At 42.0% G+C, this 25,107-nt stretch overlaps 1 protein-coding gene across 3 annotated transcripts in view; it reads left to right on the forward strand.

Annotated features, from left to right (window-relative positions):
• The window catches only part of LOC126262314 (probable beta-hexosaminidase fdl), an 880,573-nt gene that overhangs the window by 839,272 nt on the left and 16,194 nt on the right, over positions 1-25,107 (forward strand). The gene's annotated exons all lie outside the window — the stretch shown is intronic.

Raw genomic sequence — 25,107 nt, forward strand, 5'->3', positions numbered from 1 at the left:
ATTTTCCCTGGGTTTTCAGGGATGTTCCCTCTAACATCCAACTGTGCAGTTTAGCAGAAACACAGTATTCCTCATCCATTTGGATGAACTCAGCATTACCGCCAGAAATGCCAAACTTTTCATGCAGCCTGTCATGAATTTTCAAAGCTGTAGGTATCACATGTCTCATATTCTTGTCAAAGGCTAACTTCAAAGCATTTTTCCTGATCTAATCCATGGACGTTAGTAAGAAGCGGAACCTCCGCTTCACAACAATACTGTAAGACGATGAACAAGAAGTATCACTGCTTAAGTTCGGTGGCTGCATAGAAACTCAATATACACGTACCGTTGACACTAGTTCACGTAACTAGTCGCCTACAACACGGAGCGCCGCACTGCACTCCCACAAAGGCTGAGAACTAGGCCGCGACGCTACCGGTGGTGGAGGTGGGTTTGTGGAGTGCTCAACTATGCAGTTATCAGCGCCCGTATAAATTCCCAATCTTTACACAGTCTAATCTCGCCACGTTTATGAATGAATGATGATGAAATGACGAGGACAACACGAACACCCAGTCCCCGGGCTGAGAAAATCTCCAACTCGGCCGGAATCGAACCCGTGAACCCGTGAACCCGTGAACCCGTGAACCCGTGACAGCAACGTTAGCATATAGACCACTAGCTGCGGACGCGACGCTACAGAGGCAAACATTCCATGAAGTTGTGACTAATCAAACCCCGTGCTCTATACTGGACGGAGAATTTCCAACAGAAGCGTAACACGCGGTCAGCCCGAAAAGTCTAATGCGACCGCTAATGTTCGCTACATACATAAATAACAGGTAGGGTCGGCATCACTAGCAGACTGTTCGCTGACGATGGCTTTATCTACATGAAAGTATCGTCTTTGGACAGTCTTAAGGAAAAAGAAATGCTGAAACAGTGTGACAAATTTAAGTTAGTGTGAAGGACGATATCTCTTCAAATTTGGATAAAAGTAAGGAAATTTCCATAACAAAGAGGGGGAATCAAATTGAAATTCAAAGTTTAGCGGTGAATATCTGTAGCACAGTTACAATGTTACGCGGTAGAAGGTTTAAGCTGTTTGTGTGAGCAGTTAACGTTAGAACTGCGTTATGCTATGACGTCGCTATAAAAATTTGTTGCTTATTACGTATAAATACTGCAACGTCGTTAGCCAACTAGCAACGGAACGACACACACAAATCTTAGAATCCTAGGAGAAATCGACACAGCTCTCGCTAGTCAATAAAGAGAGTTGTAATCAAACAAGGCAAGCGAGTGCAATGCTCGTTACCTTCACCGAATAATAAGAGAATAATCATAGAGCGGCGTGGTAGCTCGATCGCAAAAGCGGTAAAGGCGCAAACATACAAAGAATTTGAGCCGTGGAGGCCAAAGATGCTAGTGTATGAAGTCGATATCATGTGGTTTGTGAAATGCGTGCGTAGAAGAGAGAAAAGTGATGGAAATGTGAGTGAAATAAAAACGTAAACTACAAATGATACTGAGAATATAGATTAAAAGTGCTAAAAAATGAAATGCCATCCACTCAAAATAAAACAATACAGAAAACAAATATACAAGAGGATCTAAAATCTTAGCTATACATGAAAGTAGCTGTCCACATACGTAAAACAAGCGCAAGAAATAGACAGATGTAGGAAAGGTGTGAAGTAGTAATAAGGACAGCATGATCTAGAATATTTGCCAGGATTAACCAGATTAAGACGTTCCTGAAATAGTTCAGGAATTTCGTGTTTTTAAAGTCGGTCTGTTCATTCAAAATGTATTGTCTAGTCTCCAAATGAGCTATTAATTTCTCTCTTCTAAATACTCAAACTGTCCTCCTTTGCCTGTTTCATGGAGAATTTCCGAAGTTTTCGGTTTCATCTAAATTGCGTTTAGTTGTCCGAATATGGTTCGCAAAGGATTATTTACAATTACCACTGGTGTTCGTGTGCTCTCTAAAACGAATGTTAAAACTTCTACCAGTTGTTCCCATACAAAGTAATAGTACACAACTGATTTTATAAACTTCAGGTTGTTTTTAAGGTTTATTGTGTTGGATACTGTGACGAGTGGTCAGACATAATGTATTGTCCGTATGAAAGCCTATTCTCACTTTGTTGTTAAAAACTGAACTTGGTATTCCTTTCCACAATGTTAAGTCACAAAACAACTTGTTAGTATCTAAAAGTTTCTTTACATAGAACGTAAAAAAATGGTTCTAAGCTCTATGGGACTTAACATCTGAGATCATCAGCCCCTAGACTTAGAACTACTTATGCCTAACTAATGTACACATCCATGCTCGAGGCAGGATTCGAACCTGCGACCGTAGCAGCAGCAGCGCGGTTCCGGACTGAAGCGTCTACAACCGCTCGGCCACAGTGGCCGGCACATAGAACGTAAAGTTAAAAGGAACACCTGACGCAGTTGCAAAATTCCGTAAAAGAAAGACAGTCATACAGAGGGTATGTGGCACTACACAGAAGTCTTCGGCGTCTACGTTACGAGCAACTGCTTCAGCTTCGGTTTATTCAGTAGCAGAATATTCCTTCCATATCTAGCTTAATAGCGCCCACTCCAAGAAAATGTTAATCACGCAATGTAATTTATGGCTACGATTAAGAGTACTCCCACCTTCTGGCTACCTGTCGTAAGACAACAAACTTCTTAAATAAAATAGAAAAATTCTAAAAATCAACTTTTTGTCTGCCTCATGAATCAGTACTGAGACGAAGAGTTTTAAAACATAAATCTTTTAAGATGGTGCATAATGGCATAGAAACTTCAAGGTATGTTATACAGCAGGACAATATAGATATGTACATGGTTCTCAGTATGGTGTTGATGTGTTTGTGTTGTAGATCTTAATAACGGGACAGCGTAATCAAGAAACATGTTGTGGTAAATATATCACACATCTGACAATTAGTGCGTAACATTCTCAGCACTGAATCAACAATTACCTTTCGATTTCTTCTCTGGTTACATAAATACTAAACTACTCCACTTTAGAACACAATTACGTGCCGAAACCATATGCTTAGAAAAGAACTTCGATATTGTGCAATAGTGGAAGAAAGCTTTGGAAGGTGCGGGATCTCAAATTCAAATGTATCTCTGAAAAACAGACTGTAAACCGCATTAGATCCAACCATGACAAATGCGTAGACTCGCCCTATAAAAGTAAATCAAACGCTTCTTTGAAGTGAAGTGCGACTGTGAAGTAGAAAGGCATACTACCCGGTATGTAGTGAAGACATGTTCCCTAAGGGCCTACACGTGACAATTTGAAGAGTTCCTGAGTACGACTATATTGGTAATCTTTGTGAATGTCATTCATAGTTTATCATTAATGTGATTTGTTACGGCGTGTCATTGCTGAGTCAATGCTGCTCAGCTATGCGGCATCTATGCTTACTGCCTACCCTCCTACATTAGCAACCAGTAAAAAACCAGTGTCTATAAAATCAGGTATTGTGTGCGTGTTGCGAGGTAAGGATCCTAGTTGAGACCGTCATAACACAAGTTGTCTTTGCACTTAGCGCTATGCACGGCGCACCGAGTAACTAAGTTTCTGCATGGTTCTCAGGAGCTCTTCGCTTCCGCCTCTTACGACGGCTGACGAAATTACCGCGACAGTGAAGCGCGAGAGAACGTTGCGCTAACGTAGTTTCACCTTCAGTTTCTAGTTGTCAGCGCACTGCTGCTAAGAGCATCGCTCGCTCTTGACACTAGCGTAGTGTTGCTTAAGCATTCTTGGTGTCGTAACTCGACAAACATTAAATTTAATCATCCGTCTCCACACCCCCAAACGGTTATGCTGTTCCGTCTCCAGGCACGCTTGCATCGAACTCTTTAAATTGCTCAGACTACGTTGTTTCCTTTTCTTTTTGGGTTATTATAGTCGACGACAGCGTAAATGACCCCTGGCCGCGCAGGTCACAAGGAATGCTGTCTCAACAACTGGGCTGGAAGTGCATAGGCAGAAACTACGGTACAGACAGCTGCGACAGCGGAAGTTCAGCCTACCTCGCTACAGTCTGATTCATCGTGCGCTACAAATCATTTCGCGATAAACTCATTAAGTTTACCTAATTAGTATGAAATAGACATTATCGAAGGGAATGTGTATTCAATCTTTCCCAGTCATAATGACATGAAGAAACCACATTGAAACAATTTCTTGCATTGCAGAATAGCTTCTGTAATAAATTACATTGTAAAGAACGGGTTACACTTTCTTTTGCCTCTTATTTCAGTAACAAAACGACGAAAGAATCAGCTGTAAAACACCCACAGCAGGGTGAACAGCATTTTAAATTACGTTGTATTGTAGTCAGAATAGCGAGATAATTAAAATAAAACTTCCGTCGCAGAACAGATTATGCTCCGTACTACTTTCTACTGCACAGACAGATTGACAGGTAACTAAATATTCAGTGATAATTATTAAAGTTACAGTCCATTCACATACCTTTTTATGCAGTTTTCATTATTACTGCCTACAAAACTGGAGTCGCTGGATGTGCGTGCCAGACTGACAATTAACGAACCCATTATTTCGTCTCTGACAACTTCTTTCTGGTAGTTTTCTTCTTGCAGTTTGAACGTGACATACGCAAGCTTCCCAATCAGCAACGGTGATTCTGTCCGTTGCTTCATAATTATTCTGTGTTGGCGACTTTAAATGCAGTATTTTTATCTGCCACATATCTCTTCACCTGTGCCCACACCTGCTACATCTACATGGTTACTCTGCAATTCACACTTAAGTGCCTGGAAGAGGGTTCATCGAAGCATTTCAATAATAATAATAATAATAATAATAATAATAATAATAATCAGAACCAACCAACACACAGAAGAAACCCACAAAACCAGCATGGCAACACAGGCTACAGATCAGAATAGAAAAACTGAGAAAAGACATCGGACAGCTAACACAATTTATAAGAAATGAAATCTCGGAAAAAAAACGAAAAAGGTTAGGTAAAATCTCACAACAAGAAGCAATAGAGCAATTAGATGAAAAGAAGCAGAAATTACAAGCATTGGCCAAACGACTTAGAAGATACAAAAAAAGTGAAAATAGAACGAAACAAAACCAAACATTCAACACAAACCAAAAGAAATTTTACCAGACAATAGATAACACACACATTAAAATAGACAATCCACCAAACATAACAGACATGGAACACTTGTGGAGCAACATATGGTCAAACCCGGTACAACATAACAGGCATGCACGGTGGATACAAGCAGAAACAGACACATACAAGATGATACCACAAATGCCTGAAGTGATAATTTTGCAACATGAAGTCACCCAAGCAATTAATTCTACTCACAATTGGAAAGCCCCTGGAAATGATAAAATAGCAAATTTCTGGTTAAAGAAGTTCACCTCAACACATTCACATCTAACTAAATTATTTAACAGTTACATTGCAGAACCATACACATTCCCTGATACACTTACACATGGAATAACTTATCTGAAACCTAAAGATCAAGCAGACACAGCAAACCCAGCTAAATATCGCCCCATAACATGCCTACCAACAATATACAAAATATTAACTTCAATCATTAAACAGAAATTAATTACACATACAACACAGAACAAAATTATAAATGAAGAGCAAAAAGGCTGTTGCAAAGGAGCACGAGGATGTAAAGAGCAACTGATAATAGATGCAGAGGTGACATATCAAGCTAAAACTAAACAAAGGTCGCTACACTACGCATACATTGATTACCAAAAAGCTTTTGATAGTGTACCCCACTCATGGTTACTACAAATATTGGAAATATACAAAATAGATCCTAAATTGATACAGTTCCTAAACATAGTAATGAAAAATTGGAAAACCACACTTAATATCCAAACAAATTCAAATAATATCACATCACAGCCAATACAGATTAAGCGTGGAATATACCAAGGAGACTCATTAAGTCCTTTCTGGTTCTGCCTTGCTCTGAACCCACTATCCAACATGCTAAATAATACAAATTATGGATACAATATTACTGGAACATACCCACACAAAATCACACATTTGCTATACATGGATGATCTAAAACTACTGGCAGCAACAAATCAACAACTCAACCAATTACTAAAGATAACAGAAGTATTCAGCAATGATATAAATATGGCTTTTGGAACAGACAAATGTAAGAAAAATAGCATTGTCAAGGGAAAACACACTAAACAAGAAGATTACATATTGGATAACCACAGCGACTGCATAGAAGCGATGGAAAAAACGGATGCCTATAAATATCTAGGATACAGACAAAAAATAGGAATAGATAATACAAATATTAAAGAAGAACTAAAAGAAAAATATAGACAAAGACTAACAAAAATACTGAAAACAGAATTGACAGCAAGAAACAAGACAAAAGCTATAAATACTTATGCCATACCAATATTGACCTACTCATTTGGAGTAGTGAAATGGAGTAACACAGACCTAGAAGCACTCAATACACTTACACGATCACAATGCCACAAATATAGAATACATCACATACATTCAGCAACAGAAAGATTCACATTAAGCAGAAAGGAAGGAGGAAGGGGATTTATCGATATAAAAAACCTACATTATGGACAGGTAGACAATTTAAGAAAATTCTTTCTAGAACGAGCAGAAACTAGCAATATACACAAGGCAATCACTCATATAAATACATCGGCTACACCACTGCAATTTCATAACCACTTCTACAACCCTTTAGATCACATAACATCAACAGATATGAAGAAAGTAAATTGGAAAAAGAAAACACTACATGGCAAGCACCCGTATCATCTAACACAGCCACACATCGATCAAGATGCATCCAACACATGGCTAAGAAAAGGCAATATATACAGTGAGACAGAAGGATTCATGATTGCAATACAGGATCAAACAATAAACACCAGGTATTACAGCAAGCATATTATTAAAGATCCCAATACCACAACAGATAAATGCAGACTTTGTAAACAACAAATAGAAACAGTAGATCACATCACAAGCGGATGTACAATACTAGCAAATACAGAATACCCCAGAAGACATGACAATGTCGCAAAAATAATACATCAACAGCTTGCCTTACAACATAAACTTTTAAAACAACAAGTTCCTACATACAAGTATGCACCACAAAATGTACTGGAGAATGATGAATACAAATTATACTGGAACAGAACCATTATAACAGATAAAACAACGCCACATAACAAACCTGACATCATACTCACCAATAAAAAGAAGAAATTAACACAACTAATCGAAATATCCATACCCAATACAACAAATATACAAAAGAAAACAGGAGAAAAAATTGAAAAATACATCCAACTGGCTGAGGAAGTCAAGGACATGTGGCATCAGGATAAAGTTGACATCATACCAATTATACTATCAACTACAGGAGTCATACCACACAATATCCACCAGTACATCAATACAATACAGCTACATCCAACCATATATATATATATATATATATATATATATATATATATATATATATATATATATATATATATATATATATATACACAACTACAGAAATCCGTAATTATTGATACATGTTCAATTACCCGAAAGTTCCTAAATGCAATATAACACATACCGTACAGTTAATAGGAAGTGACGCTTGATCAAGGTCCGCGTCACTTTCCATTCTTAACCAGACTTAACGTCTGAGAAAGTAAAGAAATAATAATAATAATAATACTCCGCTACCATTCCACTCTCGAATGGCGCGTGGGAAAAAGGAACACCCAAATCTTTCCGTTCGAGCTCTGATTTCTCTTACGATGATCATTTCTCCCTACGTAGGTGGGTGTTAACAAAATATTTACGCATTAGGAAGAGAAAGTCGGTGATTGAAATTTCGTATATAGATCTCGCCGTAAAGAAAACCGCCTTTGTTTCAGTGACTGCCACCCCAACTCTCGTATCATATCAGTGAAACTCTCACCCCTATTGCGCGATAACACGTAACGAGCTGCCCTTCTTTGCACTTTTTCGATGTCCTCCGTCAATCATACCTGGTAAGGATCCCATACCGCGCAGCAATATTCCAGAAGAGGGCAGAAAAGTGTAATGTAGGCTGTCTCTTTAGTGGGTTTGTCACATCTTCTAAGTGTTCGCCAACAAAGCACAGTCTTTATTTCGCCTTCCCCACAATGTTATCTATGTGGGCTTTCCAATTTAAGTTTTTCGTAATTGTAATTCCTAGATATTTAGTCGAATTGACAACCCGTATATTTCTGCGATTTATCGTATACCCAAAATTTATCGGATTTCTTTTAGTACCCATGTGGATGACCTCGCACTTTTCTTTGTTTAGTGCTAATTGCCATTTTTCGCAATATACTCTATGGGATTCTAACGGTAATGATAAGGAGGTACTTGTATCATCCTGTGACCATGTTACTGGTAGTTGGGAGCTCTAACGTTAGGCGCGTAATGGGGCCCCTTAGGGAAATGGCAGCAAGAGAGGGGAAGAAAACCAATGTGCACTCCGTGTGCATACCGGGGGGAGCCATTCCAGATGTGGAAAAGGTCCTTCCGGATGCCATGAAGGGTATAGGGTGCACCCATCTGCAGGTGGTCGCTCATGTCTGCACCAATGATGTGTGTCGCTATGGATCGGAGGAAATCCTCTCCGGCTTCCGGCGACTATCTGATTTGGTGAAGACTACCAGTCTCGCTAGCGGGATGAAAGCAGAGCTCACCATCTGCAGCATCGTCGACAGGACTGACTGCGGACCTTTGGTACAGAGCCGAGTGGAGGGTCTGAATCAGAGGCTGAGACGGTTCTGCGACCGTGTGGGCTGCAGATTCCTCGACTTGCGCCATAGGGTGGTGGGGTTTCGGGTTCCGCTGGATTGGTCAGGAGTCCACTACACGCAACAAGCGGCTACGCGGGTAGTAGGGGTTGTGTGGCGTGGGCTGGGCGGTTTTTTTTTTAGGTTCGATGGCCTTAGGCAAGTACAGAAAGGGCAACAGCCTCAACGGGTGCGGGGCAAAGTCAGGACACGCGGGGACCAAGCAGCAATCGGCATTGTAATTGTCAACTGTCGAAGCTGCGTTGGTAAAGTACCGGAACTTCAAGCGCTGATAGAAAGCACTGAAGCTGAAATCGTTATAGGTACAGAAAGCTGGCTGAAGCCAGAGATAAATTCTGCCGAAATTTTTACAAAGGTACTGACGGTGTTTAGAAAGGATAGATTGCATTAAACCGGTGGTGGAGTGTTCGTCGCTGTTAGTAGTAGTTTATCCTGTAGTGAAGTAGAAGTTTATAGTTTCTGTGAATTATTATGGGTGGAGGTTACACTCAACAACCGAGCTAGGTTAATAATTGGCTCCTTTTATCTACCTCCCGACTCAGCAGCATTAGTGGCAGAACAACTGAGAAAATTTGGAATACATTTCCCATAAATTTTCTCAGCATGTTATAGTCTTAGGTGGAGATTTCAATTTACCAGATATAGACTGGGACACCCAGATGTTTAGGACGGGTGGTAGGGACAGAGCATCGAGTGACATTATACTGAGTGCACTATCCGAAAATTACCTCGAGCAATTAAACAGAGAACCGACTCGTGGAGATAACATCTTGGACCTACTGATAACAAACAGACCCGAACTTTTCGACTCTGTATGTGCAGAACAGGGAATCAGTGATCATAAGGCCGTTGTAGCATCCCTGAATATGGACGTTAATAGGAATATAAAAAAAGGGAGGAAGGTTTATCTGTTTAGCAAGAGTAATAGAAGGCAGATTTCAGACCACCTAACAGATCAAAACGAAAATTTCTGTTCCGACACTGACAATGTTGAGTGTTTATGGAAAAAGTTCAAGGCAATCGTAAAATGGGTTTTAGACAGGTACGTGCAGAGTAAAACTGTGAGGGACGGGAAAAGCCCACCGTGGTACAACAACAAAGTTAGGAAACTACTGCGAAAGCAAAGAGAGCTTCACTCCAAGTTTAAACGCAGGCAAAACCTCTCAGACAAACAGAAGCTAAACGATGTCAAAGTTAGCGTAAGGAGGGCTATGCGAGAAGCGTTCAGTGAATTAGAAAGTAAAATTCTAAGTACCGACTTGACAGAAAATCCTAGGAGGTTCTGGTTAAATCAGTAAGTTGCTCGAAACAGCATATCCAGACACTCCGGGATGATGATGGCATTGAAACAGAGGATGACACGCGTAAAGCTGAAATACTAAACACCTTTTTCCAAAGCTGTTTCACAGAGGAAGACCGCACTTCAGTTCCTTCTCTAAATCCTCGCACAAACGAAAAAATGGCTGACATCAAAATAAGTGTCCAAGGAATAGAAAAGCAACTGGAATCACTCAACAGAGGAAAGTCCACTGGACCTGACGGGATACCAATTCGTTTCTACACAGAGTACGCCCCCCCCCCCCCCCCCTTCTGACAGCCGTGTACCGCAAGTCTCTAGAGGAACGGAAGGTTCCAAATGATTGGAAAAAAGCACAGGTAGTCCCAGTCTTCAAGAAGGGTCGTCGAGCAGATGCGCAAAACTATAGACCTATATCTTTGACGTCGATCTGTTGTAGAATTTTAGAACATGTTTTTTGCTCGAGTATCATGTCGTCTTTGGAAACTCAGAATCTACTATGTAGGAATCAACATGGATTCCGGAAACGGCGATCGTGTGAGACCCAACTCGCTTTAATTGTTCATGAGACACAGAAAATATTAGATACAGTCTCCCAGGTAGATGCTATTTTCCCTGACTTCCGGAAGGCGTTCGATACAGTTCCGCACTGTCGCCTGATGAACAAAGTAAGAGCCTACGGAATATCAGACCAGCTGTGTGGCTGGATTGAAGAGTTTTTAGCAAACCGAACACAGCATGTTATCAATGGAGAGAAGTCTACAGACGTTAAAGTAACCTCTGGCGTGCCACATAGGAGTGTTGTGGGACCATTGCTTTTCACAATATATATAAATGACCTAGTAGATAGTGTCCGAAGTTCCATGCGGCTTTTCGCGGATGATGCTGTAGTATACAGAGAAGTTGCAGCGTTAGAAAATTGTAGCGAAATGCAGGAAGATCTGCAGCGGATAGGCACTTGGTGCAGGGAGTGGCAACTGTCCCTTAACATAGACAAATGTAATGTATTGCGAATACATAGAAAGAAGGATCATTTATTGTATGATTATATGATAGCGGAACAATCACTGGTAGCAGTTACTTCTGTAAAATATCTGGGAGTATGCGTGCGGAACGATTTGAAGTTGAATTATCATATAAAATTAATTGTTGGTAAGGCGGGTACCAGGTTGAGATTCATTGACAGAGTGCTTAGAAAATGTAGTCCATCAACAAAGGAGGTGGCTTACAAAACACTCGTTCGACCTATACTTGAGTATTGCTCATCAGTGGGGGATCCGTACCAGGTCGGGTTGACAGAGGAGATAGAGAAGATCCAAAGAAGAGCGGCGCGTTTCGTCACAGGGTTATTTGGTAACCGTGATAGCGTTACGGAGATGTTTAATAAACTCAAGTGGCAGACTCTGCAAGAGAGGCGCTCTGCATCGCGGTGTAGCTTGCTCGCCAGGTTTCGAGAGGGTGCGTTTCTGGATGAGGTATCGAATATATTGCTTCCCCCCTACTTATACCAACCGAGGAGATCACGAATGTAAAATTAGAGAGATTAGAGCGCGCACGGAGGCTTTCAGTCAGTCGTTCTTCCCGCGAACAATACGCGACTGGAACAGGAAAGGGAGGTAATGACAGTGGCACGTAAAGTGCCCTCCGCCACACACTGTTGGGTGGCTCGCGGAGTATAAATGTAGATTAGATGTAGAATCAGTTTCGTATTTTTTTACCGCTGCCTTTTGAGAGCTTAACGGGCTCCAAAAGTTACTCTCATGTTCGTGTTCGAATATGTTTAACACTGATGAACCAGAACGTTATGGCCACTGCCCACAGCGAGGTTGTACTCGTACGCTGCGTGGTGACGCTGAGGGCACGTGACGCTGTAAGAGAAGTGAACGAACGGAGCAGACACGAATGGAGAATCATTCTAGCGTCGATAAGTGGCACAAACGCGGGAATCCGCCGACTTACGTGACTTTGACAAAAGTCTGGAAGCTAGCATCTCGGAAACGGTGAAGCTGGTCAGCTGTTCACGTGCTACAGTCGTCAGCATCTATGGAATGTGGTTGAGGAATGCTGCAATCACGAGTGGGCGACAAGAAGTTGGATGTCCGTACCTCATCACAGAGCGTAGGGATCGGAGGTTTGCTCGCTCTCTCTAAAGCAGGATAGATGGCGATATGTGGCAGATCTGACGACGTTGTACAGTCCTAGGAAATGCACGAGTGTTTTCGAGCACATCTTTCAGCTTACAGTATGGAACACGGTGTTCCGCAGCTGAGGACACATACATATTTCCAATGTTCATCCAAAAATATCGTCAGTTACGCTATAGTGGGCATGGGATCATAGACATTTGACCGTGGATCAAAGGAATCGTGTCGCCTGGTCTGATGATTCCCGTTTATTGTTAAACTAGGTCGATGGTCGTATGTAGATACGCCGTCATCCAGGCGAAAGGATTCTCGAAACATGCAGCGCGCCACGGACGCAGGCCGGTGGGAGCAGTATTATGTTACGGGGGACATTCGCCTCGGCTTCCGTAGGACCTGTGGTAATAATCGGAGGCACTATGGTAGATTACGTGAATATTAGTAGGGGGCCACGTGTAACCCCTTATGCTTGATGTCTTCAACAGCGATGGCATCTTCCAGCTGTATAACTGTCAGTGTCAAAACGCCAGAATCGGGCTGCAATGGTTTGAGGAGCCTGACAGTGAACTCGTGTTGATGGCTTGGTCATCAAACTCGGTTCATCTGAGTCCGATGTAACCCAACTGGCACGCTATTGGGTGCCACCTCTGCGCCCACAAACCAACCGTTCGTAAGTTACGGGAAGTGAGTGACCTGTGCGTTGGCGTCTGGAAATCTATCAAGTTCAAAATGGTTCAAATGGCTCTGAGCACTATGGGACTCAACTGCTGTGGTTATAAGTCCCCTAGAACTTAGAACTACTTAAACCTAACTAACCTAAGGACAGCACACAACACCCAGCCATCACGAGGCAGAGAAAATCCCTGACCCCGCCGGGAATCGAACCCGGGAACCCGGGCGTGGGAAGCGAGAACGCTACCGCACGACCACGAGATGCGGGCAATCTATCAAGTACTTGTCGAATCCATGGTACGCCGAATAACTGCCGAGTTGTGTTCAAGAGTTCACCAACACGCTTTAAGTAACTGGTTATGTTTCGGCTCATCACCGTATATTACTTGGCACGCATGAAAGAGTATCATCTTTTCTTGTGTTTATAGTGGGAGGCGTGTCGAGAATAAGTGTTGTGGACAGTGCAAGCTATCAGTGACAGAGCCCGGATGTAAATAAAGTAACATCGGATTCTGAAACCACCCTCGAAATGTGCGTCCATTCATTTCAGAACGGTAGTCAGAGTTGGTTTTGGTCGGAGTGAAAGTTTACTTTGAGGCACAAATCCAGGAGTGGCAGAACTAATGTGACGCATTAAAAGAAGCCCCCCTCCTCCCACTGGAACTTTCGAGCAGCCTTGTCCCTCGGTTGTTTCCAAAATAAAATTTCTAATGAGGGTCTGACTTACCCAAGTCTTGTCATAGTACTGCACAGTTGACGTTCCTTTTGATCTGACTTCATGCATTGTTGCAAGAAACGTCATCCTAGTAGCAGCAATATCACTTCGCTCCATTAAAAATATCCATCGTCATTAGATTTTATTTATTTAAATTCGATGTTCTTTAATTTTCTTTGGATTGACCTCGTACTTCCTTCAAACCCATTAGCTTCTCACATAAGTGAGAATTTCGCTGCCATGGGATCTCGCTTTTTTCACTAAATGCGAAAATATTTCGAAGTAAAACATGTTGGTTGAAGTTGTAGATTTCAGATACCCGCTTCGGCACGCTGTCATTCTTCTGTGGAGAGGTATTTCCAGTTGCCTGACTAGACAGTTTGGTTTTCTGCACAATTCGACTGACACTTCGTACACAAATATCGCCACAGGTTGCTGCAGTGCGTTCCTGCACCTTGGCTATGTCGCAGACTGGCCCGCCTGAATCTACCTCGCTTTTGAAGAAAGAGTACACTTTAAATATGTCCACTGCGTGATTGTGAAAGACTTGACGCTTTCTAGGGAGTTTCGCCCATTATGAGAAAACACACAGAATTCCACAGAAATCAATTTGTAGTTTCGCGCACGTCAAACTAGATAGAACGCTAAATATGAAGTAAGTTTACACAGTACGGAAACAACTGGCACTGACCGGCTAGCTGCGCAGTTGTCTACTGCGCATTTCCGGCCCAGAAGCCACCAACACTATCGCAGACTACAGCTGATTACAATGCGTAGGCGGTTATGAATCCGATGCACGGTGTTAGAGGTGTTTAGCCCCTCAGTGAACAGCTTTACATGGGACCCCAACACGCAGCGTTGAAGTAATTGGTGCCGTCAGCGACGGACCACGAAAACTATAAAGGTGACACTAACATCGGTTTTATCAATTATTTCCCCTACGCACATTCTCACAACAGTTGTCCCCTGGTACGAAGTAATATTTACACAAAGTTCGATAGAAAATTGTGCAGATTTGAAACTTCGCGGCAGGTTGAAACTGTGTGCCGGACTGTGATTCGAACGAAGGACCTTGACCTTACGAGGGAAAGTTTGCCAACTGAGCGCCATTGCCTCTCTCCTACGTATCAAGTTTAACAGAAATTCTCCTGCTTACATTGTGGGAGTAGCGCTTCGACAATGGTCCTTGCGGAAAAATGGCTTAGCCACAGCTTAGGGTATCGTTTTCAGAATTGTTTCTGGAGACAACCTACATCAGTTAACGCAACACTACATCTTCTAGAGGAATGAACATATAAAATTCGGGTCAATTTTAACTTAACGCATGAAGTTCGTTCATAATCCAATGTCCGTAAAGTCGAATCATCGATAACATAGCAACGAAGGGTGTTTTGCGTTCTTCGTTTCAGTAATTGGAATTGTTGGTTTCTGTGTCTGGGATAAAGTTACCACACTTTTTCGCTCTAGAATCAGGCAAATTTCATGTCCTTTACGGTGGTAATTCGTTCATAATTCGGCATAGTAATACGTGGTTACGTGTCTGGACTACTACTCAGCTGCACGTAACGTCGTCCTCATAGCCCCATGAAGCCAAATTTGCTGTGTAGTGTAGGTAGCAACCGTAGCTAACTGATTCCTTGAAATGAAGCTCCCGTGCTAGGGAGCATTTTCTTGCCACAGGGAAACACGTCTAACGTTCGACCTGACGTCTAATGGTGATGTACGCTGAAAAAAAAATTAAATGGACTTCAGGCGACATATTGCAGACGTATAATTGGACGAGAACATTGCGTACAAAATTTGCAAAGAGCGTGCGGTACCTCGGTGTGAGTTAAAGAGCGTTGTGAGTGTTTTGCAGATACGACCAGCCACCTTGGCTACGGAGACGGGTTGTATGTGCACACACCTGTATATAAATAAGTTTGTAAAATCGAAGGGTCATTTGAAAAAGGCAAACTGTGTAGATATTTACGTAAGTTAAAATTTATTCAAATTTCATTTTCATTCACCTTCAAGATAGTCTTTCAAAATCCGATGAATGTTCATGAAACTTTGTGTACTCAATATTGTTTTCCCTATGGTTGGGTGCACAGGCGTCAAACATAGATTTAAAGATTCAAGATTTCGCTGCGAAGGATTTCGTGCAGAAAAATCCGTACCTAAAGACTGGAAACTTGCTGAAGTCACACCAATACCCAAAAATGTAAATAGGAGTAATCCGCTGAATTAGAGGCCCATATTACTATTTGCAGCAGGGTTTTGGAACATATACTGTGTTCGAACATTATGGAGTACCTCGAAGAAAACGATTTCTTGACACAGTCAGCACGGTTTCAGAAAATATCGTTCTTGCGAAACACAACTAGCTCTTTATACTCATGAAGTAAGTGCTAGCGACAGGGGATGTCAAATTGATTCCATATTTTTAGATTTCCTGACAAGCGTCTTCTAACCAAGCTGCGTGCATACTGAGTATCGCCTCAGTTGTGCGACTGGATTCGTGATTTCCCGTCAGAAAGGTCACAGTTCGTAGTAATACACGGAAAGTCGTAGAATAAAACAAAATTAATATCCGGCGTTCCCCAAGGAAGTGTTATAGCCCCTCTACTGTTCCTGATCTATATCAAAGACATACTGTAGAAGACAATCTGAGTAGCCCTCTTACTTTGTTTGCAAGTGATGCTGTCATTTACCGTCTTGTAAAGTCATCAGATGACCAAAACGAATTGCAAAATGATTTAGATCAGATGTCTGTACGGTGCAAAAAGTGGCAATTGACCCTGAATAAAGTAAGTTATTCACATGAGTACCAAAAGAAATCCGCTAAATTTTGGTTACGCGATAGTCACACAAATCTGAAAGCTGTAAATTCAACTAAATACTTAGGGATTACAGTTACAAAAAACGTAAACTGGAACGATCACTTAGATAATATTGTGGGTAGAGCAAACAAAGACCGCCATTCATTAGCAGAACACTTAGAAGGTGCCACAGGACTATTAGAGAGACTGCTTACACCACGCTTGTCCACAATATTCTGGAGTGTTGCTGTGCCGTGTGGGATCCGCATCAGGTGGGACTGACGGATGACACTGAAAAAGTTCAAAAAGGGCGACTCTTTTTGTATTATCGTGAAATAGGGGAGATAGGGGAGATAGTGCCACAGGCACGATACGTGAATGGAAGCGGCAATCATTAAAACAAAGGCGTTTTTCAGTGCGACGGGCTCCTCTCATGAACTTTCAATCACAAGTTTTCTCCTCCGATTGCGGAAACATTTTGTTGGCACTCGCCTACACATGGCGAAATTATCACGATAAAATAAGAGAAATCGGGGCTCTCACAAATTAAGTGCTCGTTTTTCCCGCGCGCCTTTGAGAGTGGAACGGTAGAGACAGATTGAAGGTGATTGATTGAACCTCTGTAGATGTCGGTGCGTCTGTCGTATTATTTGCATTACATATTTCATTCATCATTACTGGCGCATTTTAACCGAAAGTTCATTTTAAATGTGCGTGTACGTACACTGATGAGTCAAGCATTAAGACCACTGGCCACTTCCAAACTGAATGTCGCCTTATGACTTTGCGAACACGTGACTCGGTACGTCAAGCGTATGAGCGGAACAGGGACGAATGTGGAATCATTCTAGCGGCGATACCAACCGAAAATGAGGGAAAATCCCCTGACGTAAGCGACTTTGACAGAGGGCAGATTGTTACGGCTCGGCGCCTGGGAACCAGCATCTAGGAAACTGCGAAGTTGGTCGGCCGCACGAGTGCTACTGTTTTGAGCACCTATGGGAAGTAACTGAAGGACAGCGACGCTACGATTAGGCTACAAGGCGTTGGAATGTCCACGCTTCATCACAGAACGTGGAGGGCGGAGGCTCACCCGTCTGTAAAGTGGGTTAAGTGGCGATCTGTGGCAGATCTGAGGACAGAGCTAAATGCTGGTGCAGTAGCAAGTGTTCCGTGGCACACAGTCAAGCGCTCGTTGTTGACCACGATGCTTGACAGTGGACGATTCCCACTTGCTCCCATATTGACATATTGACATATTGACATATTGACATATTGACATATTGACATATTGACATATTGACATATTGACATATTGACATATTGACATATTGACATATTGACATATTGACCCAAGGAGATAGTTACATTGGGCAAGTTACTATAGGGACTGCAGCGTGGACCGTTGGTCAATAGAAATGTCGATGGTGGTATCCAGGTGCACCGTCATCCAAGCGAACGTGTACGTGTAGCCGTGTAGCCATAGCCGTAGCCCGGCCACCATTGACCAGACGTTTTCAATTGGTGAGAGATCTGGAGAATGTGCTGGCCAGGGCAGTAGTCGAACATTTTAGGTATCCAGAAAGGCCCGTGCAGGACCCGCAACATGCGGTCGTGCATTATCCTGCTGAAATGTAGGGTTTCGCAGGGATCGAATGAAGGGTAGAGCAACGGCTCGTAACACATCTGAAATGTAGAGTCCACTGTTCAAAGTGCCGTCAATGCGAACAAGAGGTGACAGAGACGTGTAACCAATGGCACCCCATACCATCACTCCGGGTGATAAGCCAGTATGGCGATGACGAATACACGCTTCCAATGTGCTTTCACCCCGATGTCGCCAAACACTGATGAGACCATCACAATGCTGTAAACAGAACCTGGATTCATCCGAAAAAATGACTTTTTGCCTTTCGTGCACCCAGGTTCGTCGTTGAGTACAGCATCGCAGGCGCTCCTGTCTGTGATGCAGCGTCAAGGGTAACCGCAGCCTTGTCTCCGAGCTAATAGTCCATGCTGCTGCAAACGTTGTCGAACTGTTCGTGCAGATGGTTGTTGTCTTGCTAACGTCCCCATCTGTTGACGCAGGGATCGAGACGTGGCTGCGCGATCCGTTACAGCCATGCGGATAAGATGTCTGTCATCTCGACTGCTACTGATACTAGGCTGTTGGGATCCAGCACGGCGTTCCGTATTACCCTCCTGAACCCACCGATTCCATATTCTGCTAACAATCATTGGATTTCGACCAACGCGAGCAGGAATGTCGCGATACGATAAACCGCAATCGCGATAGGCTACAATCCGACGTTTATCAAAGTCGGAAACGTGATGATACGGCATTTCTCCTCCTTATACGAGGCATCACAACAACGATTCACCAGGCAAGCCGGTCAACGGTTGTTTGTGTATGAGAAACCGGTTGGAAACTTTCCTCACGTGAGCACGTTGTAGGTGTCGCCACCGGCGCAACCTTGTGTGAATGCTCTGAAAAGCTAATCATTTGCATATCACAGCATCTTCTTCCTGTTGGTTAAATTTCGCGTCTGTAGCACGTCATCTTCGTGGTGTATCAATTTTAATGGCCAGTAGTGTATTTGTTAAATGTGTCTCAGAAAATATTTCACAATACGCCAGTCACTACTCTTGATGAACTGTGGTATCGTGTTGAAGCTGCATGGGCAGCTGTACCTGTACACGCCATCCAAGCTCTGTTCGACTCAATGCCCAGATGTATCAAGGCCGTTATTACGGCCAGAGGTGGTTGTTCTGGATACTGATTTCTCAGGATCTATGCACCCAGAGTGCGTGAAAATGTAATCACATGTCAGATGTAATATAATATATTGTCCAATTAATACCCGTTCATCATCTGCATTTCTTCTTGGTGTAGCAATTTTAATGGTCAGTCGTGTAATTCCATGTATACGCAGAGTTACACTTAACACACTAATTCACGTGTTGCCACCTCGAAAACCAACCGTAGACTAAATTGGATTAACACATCATCGCACAAGAACGTCATCCGAGGCAACTCTAACGAATTATTCCGTCTTAACGCGAGATCACAATTTAATTGCGGATTCACGTGTTTCCTCCTCCTAATCGGCTCGTAGATTAGTAGTGAGGTATGTTAGCGCTTTGGAGCCTGCCCTCTCAGGGTACATATGTTATTGGTCCACCCTTTCCATCAATAAGTACTGACAGTAACTAAAATTTGTAATAGTCATTTCCTGATGAATTTATTGATATTGAAATTATTAACAAGTTTTCGGTGGAAGTAACGTCATCAGCGCGGTTACAGCTGTATATTAATATTTAAGCAGCAGATATAGATAACAAAATGTGCGCTTCTTGGCGCCCAGCGTGGCAGGTTAATCCCTACGGTCTCTCTGTGCTGCAGTTCGATACGGCTCTTTCTCGCCCGGCCGTTTGCAGGTTATGTGACCATTTGGCGCGTCGTTTGTGTCTGCCTTGTGATCCCATCTACTCGCTAGCCTCCCATAGCAAAATCTTCCTATACTGTGCACTAAAACATACCAACATAAAATCTAATAACCGAGGGCAGTGGTGTGGCTTAACAAACGCCATAAACGGACGGGCGATACGTTATCCAGCTTGCGGGAATCATTCCTAGTGTGCGAGAGGTACTTCGAAGCTGTTACCCTGGGTTGGAAACGTACTTACATCGAAATAGATACACATATGGTACGTACCGACCGAATATCGCTTAGTGAAACCACGACTAAATCGGTTAGAGATGAGCATAAGTGCTGTAGTTGATACAATTTACATACATCCAGCATCAAATTAAAACTTAATGACTGAGGTCGGTATTCATTTTTCAGTTATTTATGCTAATGTCCTAATCATCTATATGCAAATACATACTGCTATACTAAAGCTGTTGGTGCTGATGCGACATTAACAGCGTGTAATTTGCGAGAGCTGAGTAACGGATGTAATTTTAATGGCAAATGACCTGTCATAACTCAGTTGAAGAGTGGAAAGGAAAAACGTTTTAAGTCTCAAATCCGATATTTGTCTGGAGGATGGAAAAAACAAGTGTCTGTCTGCACGCAGCTGATATGTAGCCAGAAAACTTAGAAGGTATTCTGAAACCGTTGTGTTAAAGCCTCACCGCTAAAAAGCCAGACAAATTACGAAACATATATTTTATTAAGAATGAGTGCCATAGCCAGAATAGTGACTGGCTCTAGGTCCGTAAAGTGAACTTAGAAGTTAATTTTTCTTGCAGAGAAAACAATAGCAACCAACCACAAATAATATTATTTATTTACACAAATAGCGCCGTTGCCTGTTTCGAACCGACAAGCTCACCATTTTTTTATCACTGCCACGAGTATGGATGAAAAAATTGGGCGATTTCGGTGGAGGCAATTTTCTTGTTGAGCAATTAAAAACTAAAATCCTACGTTGAAGTTGGTAGTCACATGACATAAAAATTAATGTACATGTTTTCAACATAAATGTACGCGAATTCTTATTTGCGAGATGCGCACACAGAGTAAATTTACAGCAATGATTTGGCTCTCCGGACTGATACCTCAAGTCATGCCTCATTTACAGCCTGCTTGTGTGTCTTGTCTCGTGATGCAAGTTTTCCATCGAGATTGGCTCCACATGCCTCGGTGGCGCTATTGTCGGTGGAGAGCGGCGCCAATTTCAAAAGGCCGCAACAATTCGTAACTTATCAGATCTATGAAAGTCACCAGTGAATTTGTTTCATGTCGATCCATTTTGATATATAAATACTGTAGTTCCATTTAAAAAAATATTTGTTTATTGTTATGTTAGTGGCTACGAATATGTGGCTTTTTCATTACCAACGGTCACTATTATAAATGAGCGAATAATTTTTTTAAAGTTAAATGTTATTTGAGGTGAATAACTTACGTGCCCTTTCGTGTAAACAGGATCTTTAAAGAATGTTGCATGTTCTTACAGGGAATAGTACTGGCCAAAATTAGAAAAAGTGTATAATCATAATACTGGGAACAAATACTTGTTCAGACATGGTGTATTTTACTTACATGGAGAACGGTCGGTGTAAGTAGCGTAGGCTCCCCCATGTTCACGTTCGTTGCTTGCTTATTATCGGTTCTGTTTTTCCTCTGTACTAGGTCCTCCATGAGTCTGTTAGAGATACCACTTGCAAATGTCTACCCTACATTAGCCGTTGCCAAGATACTCTTTAGTTCTTGCTGACACCAGAACTACATTAGTGTTTACTTAGAATCTGAACAAAATAAACTGTGAAATGGATCTTAATATTCCAGGCGAGAAATAGCAAACATAGAATTGTGCTTTATGTATCTAACAGTATTGTCACGTATCATGCTCAGCGTAAGAGGTCCTAAACGCAGTGAGAGTCGTACAGATCTGGGCTGATACGTAAAGACAACCACATATTGGCAGGTGCAAACTCCTAGAGGTCGTCGAAACAAGGCTTCAGTTTTGCTTTAATAGCAGTGATAGTGTGGGGCGGCGAATGGGAAATTTTTGTTGTTTAAAATTTTGTAGAATGTAGAAACACTGCATTTCCCGGCCGATTAACCATATGTGGGGCGGCAGGTGGGAAAATATGTCGCTGTTAAATGTTCCTATTATTTAGAATGTTATTTATGCTGTCTTTCGCCGTTCTCAACACTGGCTCTCTAACTACAATATTGGCAACCAGAAAGTGATTAGCAAAACGTGAAGCCTGTAATTAGAATTCCTAGTGCCCACTTCATCTGAGAATACACTTATAGTTACAGCTTATAGCTCTGATGAATTAGGAGATTGTATGGGATTTATAATCAAAAACGGTAGTGAAAAAACTTTCTGTATTCTGAAAGTCACAGATGAAAACAAAAGAATCCACACAATCTAACTAACAGAGCAGTTCATAGTCTAATGCGCTGATGCAACTATAAATGCCCAAATTAAATGTTTAAATGAATGCTCGCCATAATTTGATGATAATGTTAATCAAACGCCACGCTAAATAATGGTAGAATGTTTGTCCCGCGGCGGCACGTGAAAATGCGACAATACGCAAACTGAAGATCGATAATTAAAGCCAACCCAGAATTAACACCTCACTCGTAAATTATTTCATGGTTACACGTATCCCGAGTAACTTAATACGGCATCCGAGGCTGTTTGTAGCAATGATACCGACGCGACGCGACTCCCGACACAGATGGCGTGCTATTCAGCGTCTGGAGAGAACTGGGGCCTTGCTTCCTCGCGCAGCGTTCTTATATATAAAGCTGCGGTGCGGACGGCTAAGGGAACGCCTGATCAAATCGGCTCTCCCGACTAGCCGCTGGGCTAGTAATGCACCACTTTAAGTTACCTAATAAATCATAGCTTCTCTTGCTGATGGCCGATGAAGCTCTTAATTTAAATGTGCATTCAGCACGCAGGTAAGTATTGATAATAAAATTTTGACGTGGCTAAGTTAAATATTTTGGGCGAGAGAATTAATTTAATTACACTGCACGCAGTAGACGAGCTCTGAACTGGCCCTTTGAAGATACGCTATCGCTATAGTTTTATAGTTATATAAATGAAACTTCTCACATCCTTATGGTTACAGCGGATCTCCATTCTACTTAAATATAAACATCCTAGCCTTATTTATTAGCCTACTTAATCTACCTTGCTTCCTTAATTTTTAAGACAAAAAACCAGAAAATTATGAATTTCCACTAAAATTTTAATTTGTGAAATCCAAAGTACTGTTTTTATTAAATTATTATGAAAAAGGAATCTAATTATAAATTTTTAAGTCTCTAGCTCTTTTCTGTTGCGCCAATGATTTTTACAGAAAGTCCATATTTCGAAAATGGTTAAAGTTATCGAACTGATATTCAACACACATTAATTTAGTATTACTCCTGACATGCTAGAAATGTTTTAGGTTATTTGCTTGATTTTTAAAGTATTGCGCAACATTTATGACGTCAGAGATAGTTACAGCGGACTGGCTGGCACACAATGGAAAGACTGATGTGAACTTACTACGGCGTGAGTAGGCTGCTTCCCTACAATTGCAACGATTGATACTCGCAGGACAATCCTCATTACCAGACGTAGTAAAAGACGCTGTTCATCACAAAGTTCTGTGCGACAAAAACCCGCAGTATTGGGGAAAGCTGCTCTTAGTGGACAAAGGAAGTGATTTATGACCGACGGGGTACCACCCATTTCCTACCCCTCGTGCGGTAGCACTCTAACAAACGTTTATTGACAGATGAATTAGTCGTTGTGGCCTAGCAGCGTGGCCTCCTTTTTCAGTTGGCCTTAATCTCAGACTTCTGGCTGTCGGGACATTTAAAGGCGATGGCATGTAGCATAAACATCGGCAAGGTGCACACGTTAAAGGAGTGTGTGTCTTAGATGCGTGTGATGAAATCAGGCGCAGGAAGTGTATTGGCTCGAGCTGGTGATTCAGAGTGGGGGCCAAAGGATGCATAAGAACGAGTAGTAACCGTATAGACTATATTCTGTAGTGTGAAGACGGATGGATATCGGACGACAGCAAGGCCCATATCTGAGATAGCTTTTGTTTCCTGTCATGTTTGTTAGCCTTTTTTTTTTTTAGTTTTGACCAGTACCGATTACAGCTCAGTCATCAGTATCTGGAGAGAATGTTAAGAAATCCTTTGCATTTCCTGAATATATTGTGCACGATGTGTTACATGGTTCAGGGTGTTCTGTCTTAAATGCGAGGTTGGTTGGGCAATTCTCCATCTGAAAAGGAAGTCGGTGCAGAGTCTTTAAGGTAGGTGGATTTTATCACTGTCTCCTACGTAAGTAGAGGCAGATTGAAGCCTGGATGTTTAGGTCGGTTTTTATACTGGTGGTGGGTGCTCGCGCGTGCAGTATGGCGGTTTGAGGATCTGTTCCTGCTTGAACTAGAAAAATGGGAGAAAAAGTTCTGGTCCAGCCCTGATCACCGGAAGTTTGTGGGGCCATTCTAACATCCGTTTTACTGTAGCTATATTACAGTATGTCAAGCAAGGTTTGGAAGACTTACCGGAGCTGGTGCCCAGGCAAATTGTGCGTATCGATTAATTCTTTTTGCAAGAGATTTTAATTGGGCTAAAATTAACGCTCAGATAATGACACCATTTGTATGTGCACCGTTCGGATTTTACGTGCAAGAAGAGTTACTTACATAACTCCGGAAGGAACGAGACTGATGGTTCAGATTTTGTCCACCGGTGTACTGGACCGTGGTTTAAAATGTCACGCCTGAAAAAAATACTTAGATTTTACGTGCAAAAAGTTTTTTTGGGAGGTTTATAAAGCGCACCAGTTCTGTATTTCAGACTTCTGCGAATCGATTCAATATTTGTAACAAAATACACAAATACACTTAGTTCCTGGTTGTCCTGTTGTTTTGTGGAAGCTTTGTCCGTTGCCGCAATAGAACTGTCTAAAGTTGCACATAAAGTACATGTAAAGTCCGGTTTTATGCGAATCGCTCGAGCTGATAAGGTTTAAAATGAAACATGATAAAGAATATTCTTAATCATAGCAAGTGTTTGCAAAATTTCTACCTTTGGGGTTTTATGGACGAA

This window comes from Schistocerca nitens, chromosome 6 (assembly GCF_023898315.1).
Source record: "Schistocerca nitens isolate TAMUIC-IGC-003100 chromosome 6, iqSchNite1.1, whole genome shotgun sequence".
Taxonomy (NCBI): domain Eukaryota; kingdom Metazoa; phylum Arthropoda; class Insecta; order Orthoptera; family Acrididae; genus Schistocerca; species Schistocerca nitens.